The following is an 18,130-nucleotide window of genomic DNA, read 5'->3' as shown; positions in this document are numbered from 1 at the left end:
TCGGGTTTGGGCTAGAGCTAGGTTTAGGATTAGGGTTGAAGTTAGGGTTAGGGTTAGGGTTGGGGTTGGGTTAAGGGGGATGTGCGTGGTGGTTGGGGGGGCTGGAGAGGGGAAACCCCCTGAATATACAAAAAACATTAATAACATAATTCATAGAATTCAGCGCACAAGTGGCGCACGCGGCTGGCGCACAGTGTGCGTGTGCGAATTTCTGAGCCAGCCGCGTGCGCTAAAATCCATTTCAGCGCATAGCGTATTCATGCATTTTAGTTTCCAAAACCAGCCGTGGCACAGAGTGGCGCAGCGACTCTGCAGCAGCGCCAGTTACGCCCCCAACCCCTCCCCGTGTGCCATGCACAGCGCACAAATCCCGTACATGGCGCACAGGCCCCCAACAACGAAAACGCCTGTAAAACTCCCCGCGTACCCCTCCGAATACACGTACCCCGCTGCACGGGGAGTGTCACACGCGATTGGAGCGGGTACATGTATAACAGGGGTTTGCGGGAAGTTTCACACGTAAAATGCCTTGTGGGAGTGGGGTACGTGTATTCCTGGGGTGCGCGGGAAGTTTCACATGCGATTGGAGAGGGGAACGTGTATTCTGGGGGTGCACAGGAAGTTTCATTCCTGGGTTGCGTGTGAAGTATCACACGCGAAATGCCCTCTGCGAGTGGGGTACGTGTATTCCTGGGGTGCGTGGGAAGTTTCACACGCGATAGGCCCTGTGCGAGTGGGGTACGTGTATTCCTGGGGTGCGCGGGAAGTTTCCCAAGCGATAGGCCCTGTGCGAGTGGGGTACGTGTATTCCTCGGGTGCGCGGGAAGTTTCACACGCGATTGGAGCGGGGTATGTGTATTTCGGGGGTACGCGGGAAATTTCACACATGATAGGCCCTGTGCAAGTGGGGTACGTGTATTCCTGGGGTGCGCGGGAAGTTTCACACGCGATTGGAGAGGGGAACGTGTATTTTGGGGGTGCGCAGGAAGTTTCACACGCGATAGGCCCTGTGCGAGTGGGGTACGTGTATTCCTGGGGTGCGCGGGAAGTTTCACACGCGATTGGAGAGGGGAACGTGTATTTCGGGGGTGCATGGGAAGTTTCACACGCGATAGGCCCTGTGCGAGTGGGGTACGTGTATTCCTGGGGTGCGCAGGAAGTTTCACACGCGATTAGAGAGGGGAACCTGTATTTCGGAGGTGCGCGGGAAGTTTCACACGCGATAAGCCCTGTGCGAGTGGGGTACGTGTATTCCTGGGGTGCGCAGGAAGTTTCACACGCGATTGGAGAGGGGAACGTGTATTTCGGGGGTGCGCCGGAAGTTTCACACATGATAGGCCCTGTGCGAGTGGGGTACGTGTATTCCTGGTGTGTGCAGGAAGTATCACACGTGAAATACCATGTGCGAGTTGGGTACGTGTATTCCTGGGGTGCGCAGGAAGTTTCACACGCGATAGGCCCTGTGCGAGTGGGGTACGTGTATTCCTGGGGTGCGTGGGAAGTTTCACACGCGATGGGCCCTGTGCGAGTGGGGTACGTGTATTCCTGGGGTGCGCGGGAAGTTTCACACGCGATTGGAGAGGGGAACGTGTATTCCGGGGGTGCGCGGGAAGTTTCACACGTGATTTTGCTGTCAGAGCGGGGTACGTGATTTTCGGGGTGCACGGGGAGTCCTACACGGGAATTGGCAGTGTGGGTCCTCCCAGGTGTTCCCTCTACACCCTCCACGGCCCCTGCAGGCAGCCCATACCACAGGGGACTACCCTACACCCCTGGTCATGTCCCGCAGGCAGCCCATCCACCATGGGCATGCCCCCCAGCCAAGCCACATGTCACCTTGCACTACTGATCACCAACTCATGTCCCCCAGCACCCCCACCCCCCAGCAGTCAGGGGCACCGGCCAGCAGGCCCCCACTCATGTCCCCCAGCACCCCCACCCCCCAGCAGTCAGGGGCACCTGCCAGCAGGTCCCAACTCATGTCCCCCAGCACCCCCACCCCCCGGCAGTCAGGGGCACCTGCCAGCAGGCCCTGTTACGCTCACCTGGCTCCCACAGGGGCATCGGTCGGACCCGGACAGCTGCGGTCTCCACCCACGTGATGCGTAGTGCAGCGATGACTGACTGGATCTGCCCTCCTAATCTTGTCTGCTTAATCCGTAGAAATATTCTCCTGCAAGTGGAGAGATGGATTTAGCCACTTGTTGATTCAAGTGATGGCATCCCCACAGTCCTCCCCAACTAATCACCTCCGAAATGCCCTCACAGCAATCTCACCTTATATTCTTGAAAGATGAGCTCTCCATCCTGCGTGGATTTGCAGGGGCACGTCGATTCTAGTTACTTCACTGGTTTGAAGGCTCGGGAGAGTTCCGGAGAGTATTGACTCTGAGGTTCCTGGTGAGGACCAGTAAGTATTAAGTTCATAGAGTTCGATATGTCCGATGTTCACTCTTGTTCCCCCCTTCCTTTCTTGTCTTGCAGCTGGCTCGTAAAAAGATGCTCTTGTGGCAGCTGGTGGCGCTCAGGTAAGAGTCTGTATTACCCGGAGCTGTCCGGTAAATTTTGCACGAGGAAAACATGTTGTTTTGTCTCTCTTTACAGATGCGGCACGTGAAAATATGGAGAGTCACAAAAGGATACCTCCGGTGGTAAATCAGGTAAGTCTATGGTGGTAAGAATTATATTTGTTGGTTCCCTCGGCTCACCTTGTGGTTTTCTTTTGTCTCCTAGGTGCCAAAGTTCGGCGAAGAAATGATGGAGGCAGCGCCGACCCGAAGGATGCTGTGAAGACTGGTGAGTATGGTGCGGCGCTGCAGCTGGAGGTGCGGCGCATGCAGAAATTATGTTCTTTACAGGTCCGGAGACGAGATGGATCCAGAATCAGGTGTGGAATAGAAATAAGTTTGTTTTCTAACCTTGTCCCTTTCTTTCCTCTTTGTTTTAGGAGCTCCAGATTCAAGGCGGGCGTGGCAGAAGACTGGATGCAGGCTGCAGGTACGGTGAGCGTTACGCTGCTGGATGCAGAATAACACGACGCGTGTGTTGCTGGTCAGGCGTGGTTTAAATAGCCTCAAAAGTAGTCCCAGGTAAGAAGTCCCTAGAACCACACCCGAGTAAAAAATAGTCGCTGTAGAAAAATAGTCCCTTTCAGGCTTCATGTTGGATTGGAGTCATTTGCAGCATGGTCTGCCTGAGGTAAGTAATGACTATGAGCCTGGCACCTTAGGCGCCAGGATTGATTTCTACTATGAGCCTGGCACCTAAGGCGCAAGGACTGAACCCAGATAGCCCCTAGCCGGGGCTGCTGAGGTTTTACTAAATGTCTAGATGCCTGCTCCCGGGGCTGATGGGCTTGGTCCGGATGCCTGGGGGTAGGCATCATGACAGCACTCCCCCCCCAAGGCCCCTCCTAAAGTTGTTCTTCCCCTGGGCCCTGGTTTGTCTGGGAAGTTCCGATGGAATCTTTTCACCAACCGAGGTGCATGGACGTGGTCACTAGGTTCCCATGACCTTTCTTGTGGTCCGTAGCCCTTCCAATTGATTAAATAAAAAAGTTTTGATTTAACCATCTTGGAGTCCAGGATATTTTTTACCTCGAATTCAGGTTCTCCATTTATCAAGATGGGGTTGGGTTGTTTGGTTAATCTTGTTCCTGGTTGAACTGGTTTTAAAAGTGAAACATGAAAGACAGGATGAATGCGCATATTAGAGGGTAATTCCAATTTGACGGCTACCGGGTTGATAATGGCCTTAATAGTGTAAGGTCCAAAATATCTAGGGTTAAAAGTCCGAGTTCCCTTCAGAGGTATGTGTTTAGTAGCCAGCCAAACTTGATCCCCAATCTAGTATTGTAGAGTTTCACTTCTATTTTGATCAGCATTTCTCTTTTGCTTGTTTCAAATGTTCTGCTGTCTCTTTAAAGGCTTGTGTAATAGTAGAATGCAAATAACTAACTGCAGGCATTTCTAAATGCCGAGGCAAATCTATTTCTGAGGTTCGAAGGTGATGTCCATATATGGTATAAAAGGGGCTTTGTCCGGTTCCTCAATGTACAGAGTTATTGTATGCATACTCGGAAATCCATAAAATATCTTTCCAATTACTTTCGGTCTGGTGTAGCATGCAACGTAGGTACTGTTCAAGGGTCTGGTTGGTCCTATCCGTCTGACCATCGGTCTGGGGATGGTGACTGGTTGATAACCTCACGTCGATTTGCGCCAGTTGACAACATTTCTTCCAAAAATGTGAAATGAATTGACTACCTCAGTCAGAGACCAATAGGGAAGGAAATCTGTGTATTCGAACAATGTTTTCGAGGAACTCCTTCGCCAGAATTGAAGCAGAAGGTAATCCCTTTAGAGGAATAAAGTGGGCCATCTTGGAAAAAACATCCACAATAACTAGAATGGTGTTAAATCCATTACAAGGAGGTAGATCTGTAATAAAGTCTAACAATAAGGTGTGCCATGGTGTAGGTGGAATATCCAAAGGTTGTAAGAGGCCAGCTGTTTTTTTCTTCTGACTTTTGTTTTGGGCGCAAATGCCACAAGACATTACAAATGACTTTACGTCTTTTCGCCAGGTGGGCCACCAGAATTGTCTCTTAATTTTAGCTTCAGTTTTTGCGATACCTTAGTGTCCTTCCATCAGGGTGTCATGATAATTGGAGATGACTAGTTCTTGTAGTTCCTTATGTGGTAGAAATAGTCGCCCTTGATAATAAGGTAGGTCATTGATGACTGAGTAGTCCGAGCCTTTCTTCACCCAGTCCTGCAGAGCTGTTGGATCAAAGAGTTGTTGGATCTTTACTTGAATATCCTCTAGTGTCTGTAGAGTGGTTATGCCAAGAATTCTTTGTTCTGAAATTATAGGCACCGGTTCCGGGTTCGCATATGCTTCTCCCATCCCTATTCAGGATAAGGCATCTGCCTTGCCATTTTTACAACCTGGTCGATAAGTGATCACGAAATCGAACTCGGCAAAGAACAATGACCATCGTAGTTGACGCGACGATTGGTCCTTGGCTGTTTTTAAATACTGAAAGTTCCGGTGATCGGTGATTACCGTAATGGTATACCTGGCACCGAGAAGATAATGCCGCCAAGCCTTGAAGGCGGATTTGATGGGTAATAATTCTCTATCGGTAACCGCATAGTTTAACTTGGGTGCCGAGAACTTTCTGGACCAAAATGCTACTGGGTGAAGTTGACCGGTTTCAGGATCTTTCTGGGACAGGACAGCTCCCATGGCTAAACTGGATGCATCAGTTTCAACTATGTATGGAAGTTCGGGCCGTGGATGCTTTAAGACAGGTGCAGACGTGAATTTCGCTTTCAGCTCTTGGAAGGCCTTTTCAGCTTCTTCGGTCCACAAGAAGCGTTTGTTTTTTCGCAAAAGTGCTGTGTTAGGGTGTACAACATGTGAGAAGTCCGGAATGAATCTGCGGTAGAAATTAGCAAATCCGAGCATGCTTTGTACCCCTTTAACTGAACTGGGTGATGGCCACTTGAGGATTTCATCCACCTTTTGAGAGTCCATTCAGACTCCTTTTGGAGTCAGGATAAATCCAAGGAATTCAACTTCCGTAGCATGAAAAACGCATTTTGCCAATTTTGCATATAACTTGTGCTGGCTTCGTTTCTCAAGAACTGCACGAACGTGCTTCACATGGTCTGATTCTGAAGAGGAGTACACTAGAATATCGTCTATGTATACAACAACACAGACGTCAATGAGTTCACGAAGGACATCGTTCATAAAATACTGGAAGGGTGCTGGTGCATTGCACAACCCGAAGGGCATCACCTGGTATTCGAATAACCCGTACTTAGTGTGAAAAGCAGTCTTCCATTCGTCGCCTTTCTTTACACGTACCAGATGATATGCCCCTCGGAGATCTAATTTAGTGTAGATGCAAGCGTCCTTTACTTGGTCTAGTAATTCGGGGATCAGAGGCAATGGGTATCGGTTCTTAACCGTGATCTGAATTAATGCGCGGTAGTCTATGCACGTTCTGAGGTCACCTTCCTTTTTAGGCACGAAGAACAAAGCTGAAGATGCAGGGGACTTGGATGGACGAATGAAGCCATTGGCAAGGTATTGGTCCAAGTATTGTTGTGGGTATGATATGATATGATATGATATGGTATTTATAACGCGCCTATACACAAGTGTTTCAAGGCGCGACGAGGCAGGAGGGGGAAAAAACAAGGGGAGACATACAGCGATCCTACTAGGCCAGGTGTCATTCAGATCGCGCAAGTGCAAGGGAGGAGGGGAAAGGGAGAAGTGCAAGGGGAAAGGGAGAGGGGAAAGTGCAGTACAGGGAAATAGCATACAGGAAAGTAACAAGGGCCAGCTAGTAGCAGTGCGAGTAAGTGCAGATAAGTGCTGAGAAGGAGGGGCTGTAGGGATACAGACACAGTCTCGTAGTGCAGGGGGTGCCAGGGAGGCAGTGCAGGGGAGAGGTGCTGGGCCAAGGACCGAGAAGTTGAGTGGCCCAGTTGCAGATTCGGTGCAGTTTAGTAACTTTAGCAGGGGAGAGGGAGAGAGAAAGCAGAAGTGAAGAGGAAGGTTTTGAGGTGCTTCCGGAACCGGAGATGGTTCTCCTCAAGTTTCAGGGGGGCAGGAAGGCTGTTCCAGAGGGAGGCCCCTGCAGCGAAGAGAGATCTGCCACCAACTCGTTGTTTGGAAAAGCGGCTGACCATGAGGGAGTTGGAGGCGGATGAGCGAAGAGCTCGAGAAGGAAGATATTTAGGAAGAGGGAGTTGAAGGTATTTTGCCCCAAGGCCCCAGAAGGCCTTGTGGACAATGCAGAGGGTTTTGAACTTGATCCTCGCAGCCACTGGGAGCCAGTGTAGTGATTTCAGTCCTGGAGAGATACGGTCCATGGGCTTGAGGCCAAGGACAAGTCTCGCAGTTCTGTTCTGGATGAGTTGCAAAGGGCGGAGAGTAGAGGCAGGAAGATTTAGATAGAGGCTGTTACAGTAGTCCAGCTTCGAGAGAACCAGGGCTCTAGAGACAGTGAGCTTCTGGAGGAAGGAGAGGAAGGGAAGGATACCTCTGAGGAGGTGTAGCTGGTAGTGTGACTTCTTATAGACGTCAGATATGTGAGGAGAGAAGGAGAGTGTGGAATCGAAAATGACCCTGGGGTTTTTTGCCTTGCAGGTAGAAGCAGGAAGAGGGCCAAGAGAGGCCGGCCAGAGAGCTGCAGGGAAGGAGGGAGTGGGTGTGCCGATGAGTAGGATCTCAGTCTTACTGGCATTAAGGCAGAGGTCATTGGCGGCACAACAGTCCTGGATAGCAGAAAGGCAGTCAGAGATGAGGGAAGGAGAAGAGGAGGCCGAGGGTAGCCTGAAAATGAGCTGGGTATCATCCGCATAGCACTGAAAGTAGGGGCAGAGAGCGGCGATGCAGTGGACGAGAAGTGCCAGATACTGGTTGAAAAGCCAGGGGGAGAGGTTAGAACCCTGGGGGACACCACAGGTAGAGAAAAAGATGTCAGAAAGGAAAGACCCCAGTTGGACCTGGGAAGGTCGATTAGAGAGGAAAGAGGTCAGCCACGCCAGAGCCTGACCACTGATTCTCAGGTTATCACGGAGACGGTTGAGCAGGATGGTATGGTTGACAGTATCAAAGGCAGAAGAGAGATCAAGCAAAATGAGAACACAAGGAATGTTAGAATCAAGGTTCAAGAGCAGGTCCTCACAGATGTTCAGGAGAGCAGTTTCAGTGCTTCTGGCAGCTCTGAAGCCAGACTGATGGTCATGAAGACTGCCAACAGATTCAGCATGGAGATTAAGCTGGGAGATGGCCAGTTTCTCCAGGAGCTTGCCCAGGAAGGGAGTGATAGAGATAGGGCGGTAGTTGGATGGGCAGGAGAGGTCGGAAGAGGGTTTCTGAAGAAGGGGGTGCACAAGGGAGTGCTTGAGAGGGGATGGGAAGACTCCAGAGGCGAAAGAGTGGTTGCAGAAGTCGGCCAGGGGCCAAGGTTTTCGGGTTCCGTAAGGGCGTAGATCCTACTACATGGAGGTTGTGCACCGGGTATGAGATCGATTTGACAATCGTATGATCTGTGAGGTGGTAGGGTGTTTGCCTGTTCCTTTTGGAAAACATCCTGGAATTCTTGATATTCCTGAGGTAACTGCATGACTGAAGTAGCAACTGTAGTCAGGCCTTGGTTCAAAGGTTTTTTCGGGTAACAAGTATGTGCACAATCCGGGAAGGTTATTCTCTTTTTTCACCAATCAATACAAGGATTATGTATTTCCAACCAAGGTATCCCCAGTATTATTTGGAACTGCGGGGCTTTGATTAAATCAAACACAATAGTCTCTCGATGCCCATCCTGACCCAATAGTGTCATCTCTGCGGTGGAATGAGTTACAGGCCCAGAGGCAATTTCAGTTCCATCGACTGTGGTGATGACATCCGAAGTGGTCTTTTTGCAGAGAGATAGATTCATCCTAGAAGCCAACTCGTGGTCCACATAGTTTCCTATGGCCCCGCTATCAATGTATGCCCTCACTGCGTGCATACGTGATGGCTGCTTTGGATCTATAAGGACCATTGGTATGATGAAGTGTGAGGTCTGAGTATCCTTCTTCAAGCTCGGCAAGTGGACCTCTATGCTTGTCGAGCATGGTCGTTTCCCGAATCAGGCCCTGTTTGATTTTTATCAGCAACTCCGACTACTCTTTTAGATGTTTTTATAGGGCAATCCCATAGAAAATGTCCTGAAGCCCCACAGTACAGACACAATTGCATCTGCCGTCTTCTTTCTCTTTCCTTTTGAGTTAAGGGTCCATTGACCCCCCCGATCTGCATCGGTTCTGATACATCTGTTCCTTTGAGGGTAACATTGGGTTTAACCAGTACCCGATTCTCAAACTTAGCTCGATCAGCCTTTCTATTCTGAAGTCTGTGGTCTAACTGGACCACTAAGTCTATATATTCTGCACAATCCTGAGGTGGGTTCACAACTTGGGCCAAAACGTCTTTGAGTTCACCCCAAAGTCCACGATGAAATAATGTAATTCGTTTTACCTCTGGCCATCCGGTTTCCACCACTAACCTTTTGAAAGTGGCAATATAGGTTAGTAGATCCTGGTTACTTTGTCGTAATGATAAAAGGTTGTTATTCAGGGCCTGTCCCTGTGAATGTCTGGCAAATAGTCTTTCCATGCTCAATTGAAAACCTTGAAAATCCCGAAGAAGAGGGTCATCCTGGTTAACTAATGGAATTGACCAATCCGCTGCGCTGCCACTAAGATATGATAGTACAAAGGTTACTTTGGTTTGGTCGTTCGGAAAAGCTCCAGGTCTGCATAAAAAGTGCAAGCGGCATTGGTTCATAAACACGTCAAACTTTTTTGAGTCCCCAGCAAAACGTTCAGGTGGAGCTAAAGGAATGCTCCCTGGTAGAACCACTTGCACAGGATAGCTCGATGAAACAGGAGTTGGATTCCCCCCGAATCCAGGTTACGGTGTTTGCCCAGCTTGGTTTTGCAGTAATTGTCTAGCAAGATCATCAGTGCGCTCCTTTGACACAATCAGTTCTCTAATGAGGGCATTTGTCTCTTGGCGCGCGGAGTGCACTTCTGCCCTAAGTTCCCCTAACAATAGGGCTAGTTGGTTGGTTTCAGAGGTTTCCACAACGCCCGCGTGGGGATTTGTAGATAGGCTTTGCGTTCTGTTACGCTCACCTGGCTCCCACAGGGGCGTCGGTCGGACCGGACAGCTGCGGTCTCCACCTACGTGATGTGTAGTGTAGCGATGACTGACTGGATCTGCCCTCCTAATCTTGTCTGCTTAACCCGTAGAAATATTCTCCTGCAAGTGGAGAGATGGATTTAGCCACTTGTGGATTCAAGTGATGGCACCCCCACAGTCCTCCCCAACTAATCACCTCCGAAATGCCCTCACAGCAATCTCACCTTATATTCTTGAAAGATGAGCTCACCATCCTGCGTGGATTTGCAGGGGCGCGTCGATTCCAGTTACTTCACTGGTTTGAAGGCTCGGGAGAGTTCCGGAGAGCATTGACTCTGAGGTTCCTGGTGAGGACCAGTAAGTATTAAGTTCATAGAGTTCAATATGTCCGATGTTCACTCTTGTTCCCCCCTTCCTTTCTTGTCTTGCAGCTGGCTCGTGAAAAGATGCTCTTGTGGCAGCTGTTGGTGCTCAGGTAAGAGTCTGTTTTACCCTGCGCTGTCTGATAAATGTTGCACGTGGAAAACATGTTGTTTTGTCTCTCTTTACATATGCGGCACGTGAAAATATGGAGAGTCACAAAAGAATGCCTCTGTTGGTAAATCAGGTAAGTCTATGGTGGTAAGAATTATATTTGTTGGTACTCTCGGCTCACCTTGTGGTTTTCTTTTGTCTCCTAGGTGCCGAAGTTCGGCGAAGAAATGATGGAGGTAGTGCCGACCCGAAGGATGCTGTGAAGACTGGTGAGTATGGCACGGCGCTGCAGCTGGAGGTGCAGCGCGTGCAGAAATGATGTTCATTACAGGTCCGGAGACGAGATGGATCCAGAATCAGGTGTGGAATAGAAATAAGTTTGTTTTCTAACCTTGTCCCTTTCTTTCCTCTTTGTTTTAGGAGCTCCGCATTCGAGGCGGGCGTGGCAGAAGACTGGATGCAGGCTGCAGGCATGTTGAGCGTTATGCTGCTGGATGCAGAATAAAGCGAAGCATGTGTTGCTGGTCGGGCGTGGTTTAAATAGCCTCAAAAGTAGTCCCAGGTAAGAAGTCCCTAGAACCACACCCGAGTAAAAAATAGTCCCTGTAAAAAAATAGTCCTTTTCAGGCTTCATGTTGGATTGGAGTCATTTGCAGCATGGTCTGCCTGAGGTAAGTAATGACTATGAGCTTGGCGCCATAGGCGCCAGGACTGCTTTCTACTATGAGCCTGGCTCCAAAAGGTGCCAGGACTGAGCCCAGATAGCCCCTAGCCGGGGCAGCTGAGGTTGTACTAAATGTTTAGATGCCTGCTCCCGGGGCTGATGGGCTTGGTCCGGATGCCTGGGGGTAGGCATCATGACAGGCCCCCACTCATGACCCACACATGTCCCCCAGGACCCCCACCCCTCAGCAGTCAGGGGCACCTGCCAGCAGGCCCCCACTCATGTCACCCATCACCCCCACCCCCCAGCAGTCAGGGGCACCTGCCAGCAGGCCCCCACTCATGTCCCACACATGTCCCCCAGCGCCCCCACCCCCCAGCAGTCAGGGGCACCTGCCAGCAGGCCCCCACTCATGTCCCCCAGCACCCCCACCCCCCAGCAGTCAGGGGCACCTGCCAGCAGGCCCCCACTCATGTCCCACACATGTCCCCCAGCACCCCCACCCCCTAGCAGTCAGGGGCTCCTGCCAGCAGGCTCCCACTCAGGTCTCCCAGCACCCCCACCCCCCAGCAGTCAGAGGCACCTGCCAACAGGCCCCCACTCATTTCCTACACATGTCCCCCAGCACCCCCACCCCCCAGCAGTCAGGGGCACCTGCCAGCAGGCCCCCACTCAGGTCCCCCAGCACCCCCACCCCCAGCAGTCAGGGGCACCTGCCAGCAGGCCCCCACTCATGTCCCACGCATGTCCCCCAGCACCCCCACCCCCCAGCAGTCAGGGGCACCTGCCAGCAGGCCCCCACTCATGTCCCACTCATGTCCCCTGCACCCCCACCCCCCAGCAGTCAGGGGCACCTGCCAGCAGGCCCCGACTCATGTCCCCCAGCACCCCCACCCCCCAGCAGTCAGGGGCACCTGCCAGCAGGCCCCACACATGTCCCCCAGCACCCCCACCCCCAGCATTCAGGGGCACCTGCTAGCAGGCCCCCATTCATGCCCCACTCATGTCCCCCAGCACCCCCACCCCCCAGCAGTCAGGAGCACCTGCCAGCAGGCCCCCACTCATGTCCCACTCATGTCACCCAGCACCCTCACCCCACAGCAGTCAGGGGCACCTGCCAGCAGGCCCCCACTCATGTCCCCCAGCACCCCCACCCCCCAGCAGTCAGGTGCACCTGCCAGCAGGCCCCCACTCATGTCCCCCAGCACCCCCACACCCCAGCAGTCAGGGGCACCTACCAGCAGGCCCCCACTCATGTCCCCCAGCACCCCCACCCCCAGCAGTCAGGGGCACCTGCCAGCAGGCCCCCACTCATGTCCCCCAGCACCCCCACACCCCAGCAGTCAGGGGCACCTGCCAGCAGGCCCCCACTCATGTCCCACTCATGTCCCCCAGCACCCCCACCCCCCAGCAGTCAGGGGCACCTGCCATCAGGCCCCCACTCATGTCCCACACATGTCCCCCAGCACCCCCACCCCCCAGCAGTCAGGGGCACCTGCCAGCAGGCACCCACTCATGTCTCACTCATGTCCCCCAGCACCCCCATCCCCCAGCAATCAGGGGCACCTGCCTACAGGCCCCCACTCATGTCCCCCAGCACCCACACCCCCCAGCAGTCAGGGGCACCTGCCAGCAGGCCCCCACTTATGTCCCACACATGTCCCCCAGCACCTCCACCCCCCAGCAGTCAGGGGCACCTGCCGGCAGGCCCCCACACATGTCCCCCTGCCCCCACGTCATGACAATCCTCTATCATGGGCCTAATGGCCAGCCACATCACACCCCACGCCACCCCAGCCCAAAGACCCAACCAAGTATTGCATCAACCCACATCATGACATGCATGAAATCAATGAGAGAATACCACACATCAAAGTATGAAACAAAAATGTATTGAACCCAAAATGAATGAAATGAAAAGAGAACACACAATAATGTGAAGAAGAAATAAAACACAGCATGTCCAGAAAATAATCAAAAATATGAAATCAGAATCCAAAGAAATCCAAATGAAAATGTGGCCAAAGTCACAATCCAACAAAGCAAATCCAAGGGAAAAAAATAAGTTCAATCCATTGCTCCATGGTGAAATGAAAAAAATAATAATAAATCCACTGTTCATCTATATACAAATCACCAATCCAGGGACCATGAGCCCAACAAATGAAATGAAACCTACAAAAAAGAATACCTAATAAAGAACTATATACAAAAACGTGGTGCATTGTCCAATCGCCCCAAAATAGACAAAAACAGAAAGGAAACCTAACACTATCTAACTATATACAATGGCAGCGGGCAAGTCCTGCGGCTCACTCTGTGCTGTCCCGGGCCAGGGCATCATCGAACTCCATGTCGATGTCCCGGAGGCGGGCCTCTGCCCTGGCCCCGAGGTCTCGCAGGGAGGCACTCATGGCCTGTTCCAACTCCCTGCGAGTTGCCTCAAAGCACTCTGCCCGCCTCAACGCCCGACGCATGGAGAACTCCGCCCTGACCATGGTGAGCCGCACCTCTTCCACCCGCCGCCGCTCCGCATCTATCCGCTGGCCCAACCGCAGCCACATGGAAGACACTCCCATTCCTGGGTCCTCCTGCCCTCTGGCCGATGCCAGCCCCTCCGATGTTGATGGCCCGAGCCATCATTGCTCCCACCTACAGCCTGCTCCTGCTGCTGCTGCTGCTGCTGTCCATGTGCCCTGTCCGATGGTGCCTGCACATCCTCCATCAGCTGGTCTCCAGTTGTGGTGTCCACCCCTGCTGGACCACCGACTCCCGACTGTGGCAGGGATGTGAGCTCCACCAAGCTGGCTGTGTTGGTCGGGCCAGGTCCACAGGGGGCCCTGGTGGAATCTGGGCCAGAAGACGGCAGGGAGAATGACTGGCGCAGAGTCTCCACAGAGGAGGAGAGGTCCACCAGAGTGCGCGACACATGTAGGAACCCACCGAACAGGGCCCCTCCCAACAGTGCCACGTTGCAACACTGCTGTTCTTGATGGCGTGCGTTCTCCGCCCAGGACGAACGCACGTCATCACGAATGTCACACGTGCGCAACACAACACCAATCAAGACGGAGCCCATACGGTCATGGGACCCCTCGTCCGCAGGTAGTGGAGAGGCAGATGACATGGCACTCTCCCCTACCTGCGGACGGGCCTGTGACGGGGCATCCCTGCTGGTGCATGGTGGTGCAGTCACAGGGTCAAGGACAGGGACATGCACAGGCCCCTCCGCGGTGACCTGTGCTGCCTCCTGACCCTGGCCCTGGACTGCACCACTTGCACCAGTGGTAATACCCCCATCAGGCCCCATGTGCGGCTCAGTAGCAGGCTCCTCCTCCTGTGTGGAGACCACCAACCTGGATGTCTCCGTACCGTCTTCTGCCATTGCAAGCCCCTGTGGGGGCTCACCCGGCCCTTCCGCCACAGCCGTAGTGGCAGACGCGGCACCAGCCCCCTGCTCCCGGATGATGGCAAGTCCTCAGAGGGTAGCTGGGCCTTGCGTCACCACCCGGTGGAGGCATCCCCGCTGCTTGGCTCCACAGCGCCGTCTCCGCCCTCTTCTTCACGTGCCGCTGCATAGAGGGAGACATAGAACACAAGCATCAGGGTACAGTACAGCATTCCCCTAGACAGGAAGCAATAACACATGAGTTGCAGTGTCTAACGTCACTTCCATCCTGACCCTCCACAACACATGGGTGAATGCACGCAACACACATGCATGAACTGGCACGACGCCTGCAATCAACACCAGCATCCATGTACAAGGGCCTCTATTAACCAAAATCTTGCCTTCAAACTCACATGCATCATGGCTCACACTGATCCCATGCACACACATCACCGGAGGGTCATGCATCATGCCTTGCACACCACAGACACAGTGGATATACACAGTGCATACAACGGTGACCGCACTACATGAGTGAATATACACATCATCACAGACATGTGTCATGAATACATGGTGTACCTAAGTCACACACACACTTCTCAGACACACACACATGTGCACCGTACATGTACATGACAGCAGCACCCACCCCTCACACCCCCACCATGTGCAAGAACAGACACTGGCATGCTTTCATGTGTGCATTTTCCATACAGCTACCCATATTGTATTGTAACTCATGCACCAACCATGTGGTTCACACATTACTGGCCTCACATGCATGACCAAGATGTCCCTGCACACACACATCCATACATGGCCTATGTCACACATACAGGCAAGTATCAGACTACCAGCACACCGCAACATGCCCTGTCTCACACACCAATGCTTGGCCACTTACCGCTCAACTCCAGACGGGTCTTCCTCTGCAGGATCTGGGCGTGGAGCGCTGGGCCTACGCGTTCCAGGACCCTCATTGGGATGTCACTCATGCTGACCCGGCCCCCCTCCGCGAGGCGCCGGGCCTTGTAGAGGGTCCTGGACCTCAAGTCCTCCCAGCGCTTCTTGACGTGCTTGATGTCGCGGGTTGCCACCCCTTCCACGTTGATGGTAACCACTACGTTGTCCCAGATCCTCTCCCATCCTTCCTTGTTGGCGCGTGATGTTCCGAAGAGGGCATCAAAATGCCCCAGGACATGCTCCACCAGGACACCAACTTCCTTCACACTGAAGCTGGTGGCCCTCTGCCCCTCTGGCTGGGGGTCGCCAGTGGTATCAGATGGTGTTTACCCCGACATGGCGACCCCCGAGGCAGGCGTGGGTGGGCAACTGGGTCCTGGGGCTGGGCTGTGGAGCGATGGTATCCAAGTCGGGAGTCTTCTGTTCCAGCAGGGGTGGACACAGCAACTGGAACCCGGGCTGATGTGCAGGCACCAAATAGCAGGGCACGTGGGCAGCGGGGAGGCAGGCAGCAGCAGATGGCAGGTGGGAGCGTGCTCGGGGCTCTGGGGGGCAGTAATTCGGCCGTCTGGGCAGGAGCGTGGTCTTCCGTGTTTTGTTGCGTGGCCAGCTTGATACGGAGTGATTTGGCACGTGAAAATCTTGCACGTCAGCGTGTAATTCGAGGAAAGGCCCTTCGTGCGTAAGCGCGTCAGCACACGTACGCGGTTTCATTGGACCAAAGGCCCTTAGCGCATAAGCGCTTCTGTGACGTGACTCGCGCGGGCGTTTCCCATAAGTGCCCTTGGATTTGTGAGGCACACAGCTGATGATTGCTACAAGCGGTGGAATGACCTGAAACGCAGAGCAAAGAACAAGCTGGCCTCAAATCATGCCGCTACTCTGGTGACTGGCAGTGGGTCTCCACAAGAGGACAACAAACTCACTGAACATGAGTCTATTGCTGGAACCTTCGTCACAGAGGAACAGTTCCAAGGTGTGGAAGAACTACCTGATTACGACGCATTGTCCGGTCAGTGCCCATGCGTGTGTGTGTAATCCATGTGTATGTTGTTTAGGTGACGGGTTCTGATTGAGTGTCAGGTAAGGGTGTGTACTCTTGAGTGTTATGGGTCACCCATTTGCTTCCTCCCATACATTCACATGCCTTGGATTTGGGTATGACTGCATCCCTTCTGCCCACAGTTGCCAATTAGGCCACATTAGTGCACTTTACCTTGAACTGTCATCTTGCAACTACATTGTTCATATTTTGTAAGTGTTCATTCAGGCTGATTGTTTCCACTCTCCCATTTTTGCTACGCATTATTCTGCCCTATTGCAACATATGTGATATGCTTCGGTCATTGTTTACAGCCCACACTGGGCCACTATTTTTACCTGGTTATGTTAATGATTACACCATTCAGGCCGATGGAGTATTGGGCTGCAGACATTTTTTATTAGGGCCTGTTTGCATATGGAAGATGACAGATGTTTCCTGTAATGTTAAAGTGATCAACCATTGATCAGCCCACAATGACTGTGTTATTGGACACTGGGTGTGTTTCAGTGTGTGGCAAATGCATATTTTGCAACACTATTCAGCATCAATCTTCGCATCATGTTGATGTGACATGGATGTGTGACAATACTCATTCACTGACATATTGCTGTAGTTTGGTAATTTACGTGGCTATGCTACATGGCATCTGTGTGGTGGCATGTGTCATGTATGTGTATTGGACATGCCACTCACAGCCTGATGTGTGATGCCAGTGCTACCCAACATGCTGCAAATGTGTTGCATTTCCATCTTGCTCTCCCCAGTGTCTGCCTTTTTGACTCCACTTTCAACTCTTTGACAGTGCATGCATGGCAGGGTTATAGTCATGTGGGACATGTGTAAATCATGTATTGGATCTCTGGCTTGTCACGGCCTATGTGCGTGCTATGTTTCTAATGCCTGTTTCCATTTGTTGTCTTTCATGTTTTTGCAGGTGACGATGCACTTGGTGCTGTTGAGGTTGAGGAGATGGTGCAGACCCAGGAGGAATCTCAGGCACGACCGGGCACCAGTGAGGGACGTGGTGTGGTGGTGGGTGAAAACCCAATGTTACTGCAGACCATACTGTCCAGGGGTGTCTCTGGGTGCACCTTCCCAGATCTCTATTCAAGTGCTGAATCGGATGATGAGACTTATGTGCAGTCGTAGGTAAGTGTTTCTGGCAGGGATTCTGTTCTGTCCAACCCACCTGCACCAGGGGTAGAACCCTCTATGGGGATGTCAATGTTGGTAGGTCCGCCTTTGGTGGTTACGGATGTAGGGTCACACTCCACAACATCTGATCCTGTTCCTGGACCAGCAGATCAGAGGGGGAATGCAGTCCTGCAGCCTCAGGCAGTTCCAGCACAGCAAGGTGCAGATCGCCTTGCCCCAAACAGATGTGGTGCCCGTCGACGCGGTGGCCGTATGCCACCAGGCAATACTGTATGGGAAAACTCCATGCACGGTATGGTAACCCAACAGGCAGCATCAGTAGAAATGATGGCTCAGGCAATGGTGAGGGTGGCCACTTCCATTATCCCCCCTGAAAGGCAGATGGAGCAACAACAGAAGGCAAAAGACTCCATTTGCCAATCACACAGGGAAGACATGTTGGCGTCCAACAGGGACAGACGGGCGGCACTGGAGACTCTGTGCGAATCCATATCAATAGAGTCCTAGGGCCACAGGGAAGCCCTGAGGGTAGAACTATATAACCTCAGGCAGACTCTGGTTGCACTTGAGGCTTCCAGTAATTTAAGGGCAGAACAGCAGCTGGAGCAGCTCACACGTTTGCTCTCAGCTGAGCTGCATGCAACATGTGAGGAGATCCGGGCATCACGCGAGGCCATGCGTGCAGAAATGCAGTTAACCCGTGATGTGCTGCATGGGGATC

This window comes from Ambystoma mexicanum, chromosome 12, assembly GCF_040938575.1.
Source record: "Ambystoma mexicanum isolate Mex_15411 chromosome 12, UKY_AmexF1_1, whole genome shotgun sequence".
NCBI classification, from domain to species: Eukaryota; Metazoa; Chordata; class Amphibia; order Caudata; family Ambystomatidae; genus Ambystoma; species Ambystoma mexicanum.
The sequence above is the reverse complement of the archived record's forward strand: the minus strand, read 5'-3'. Positions refer to the sequence as shown.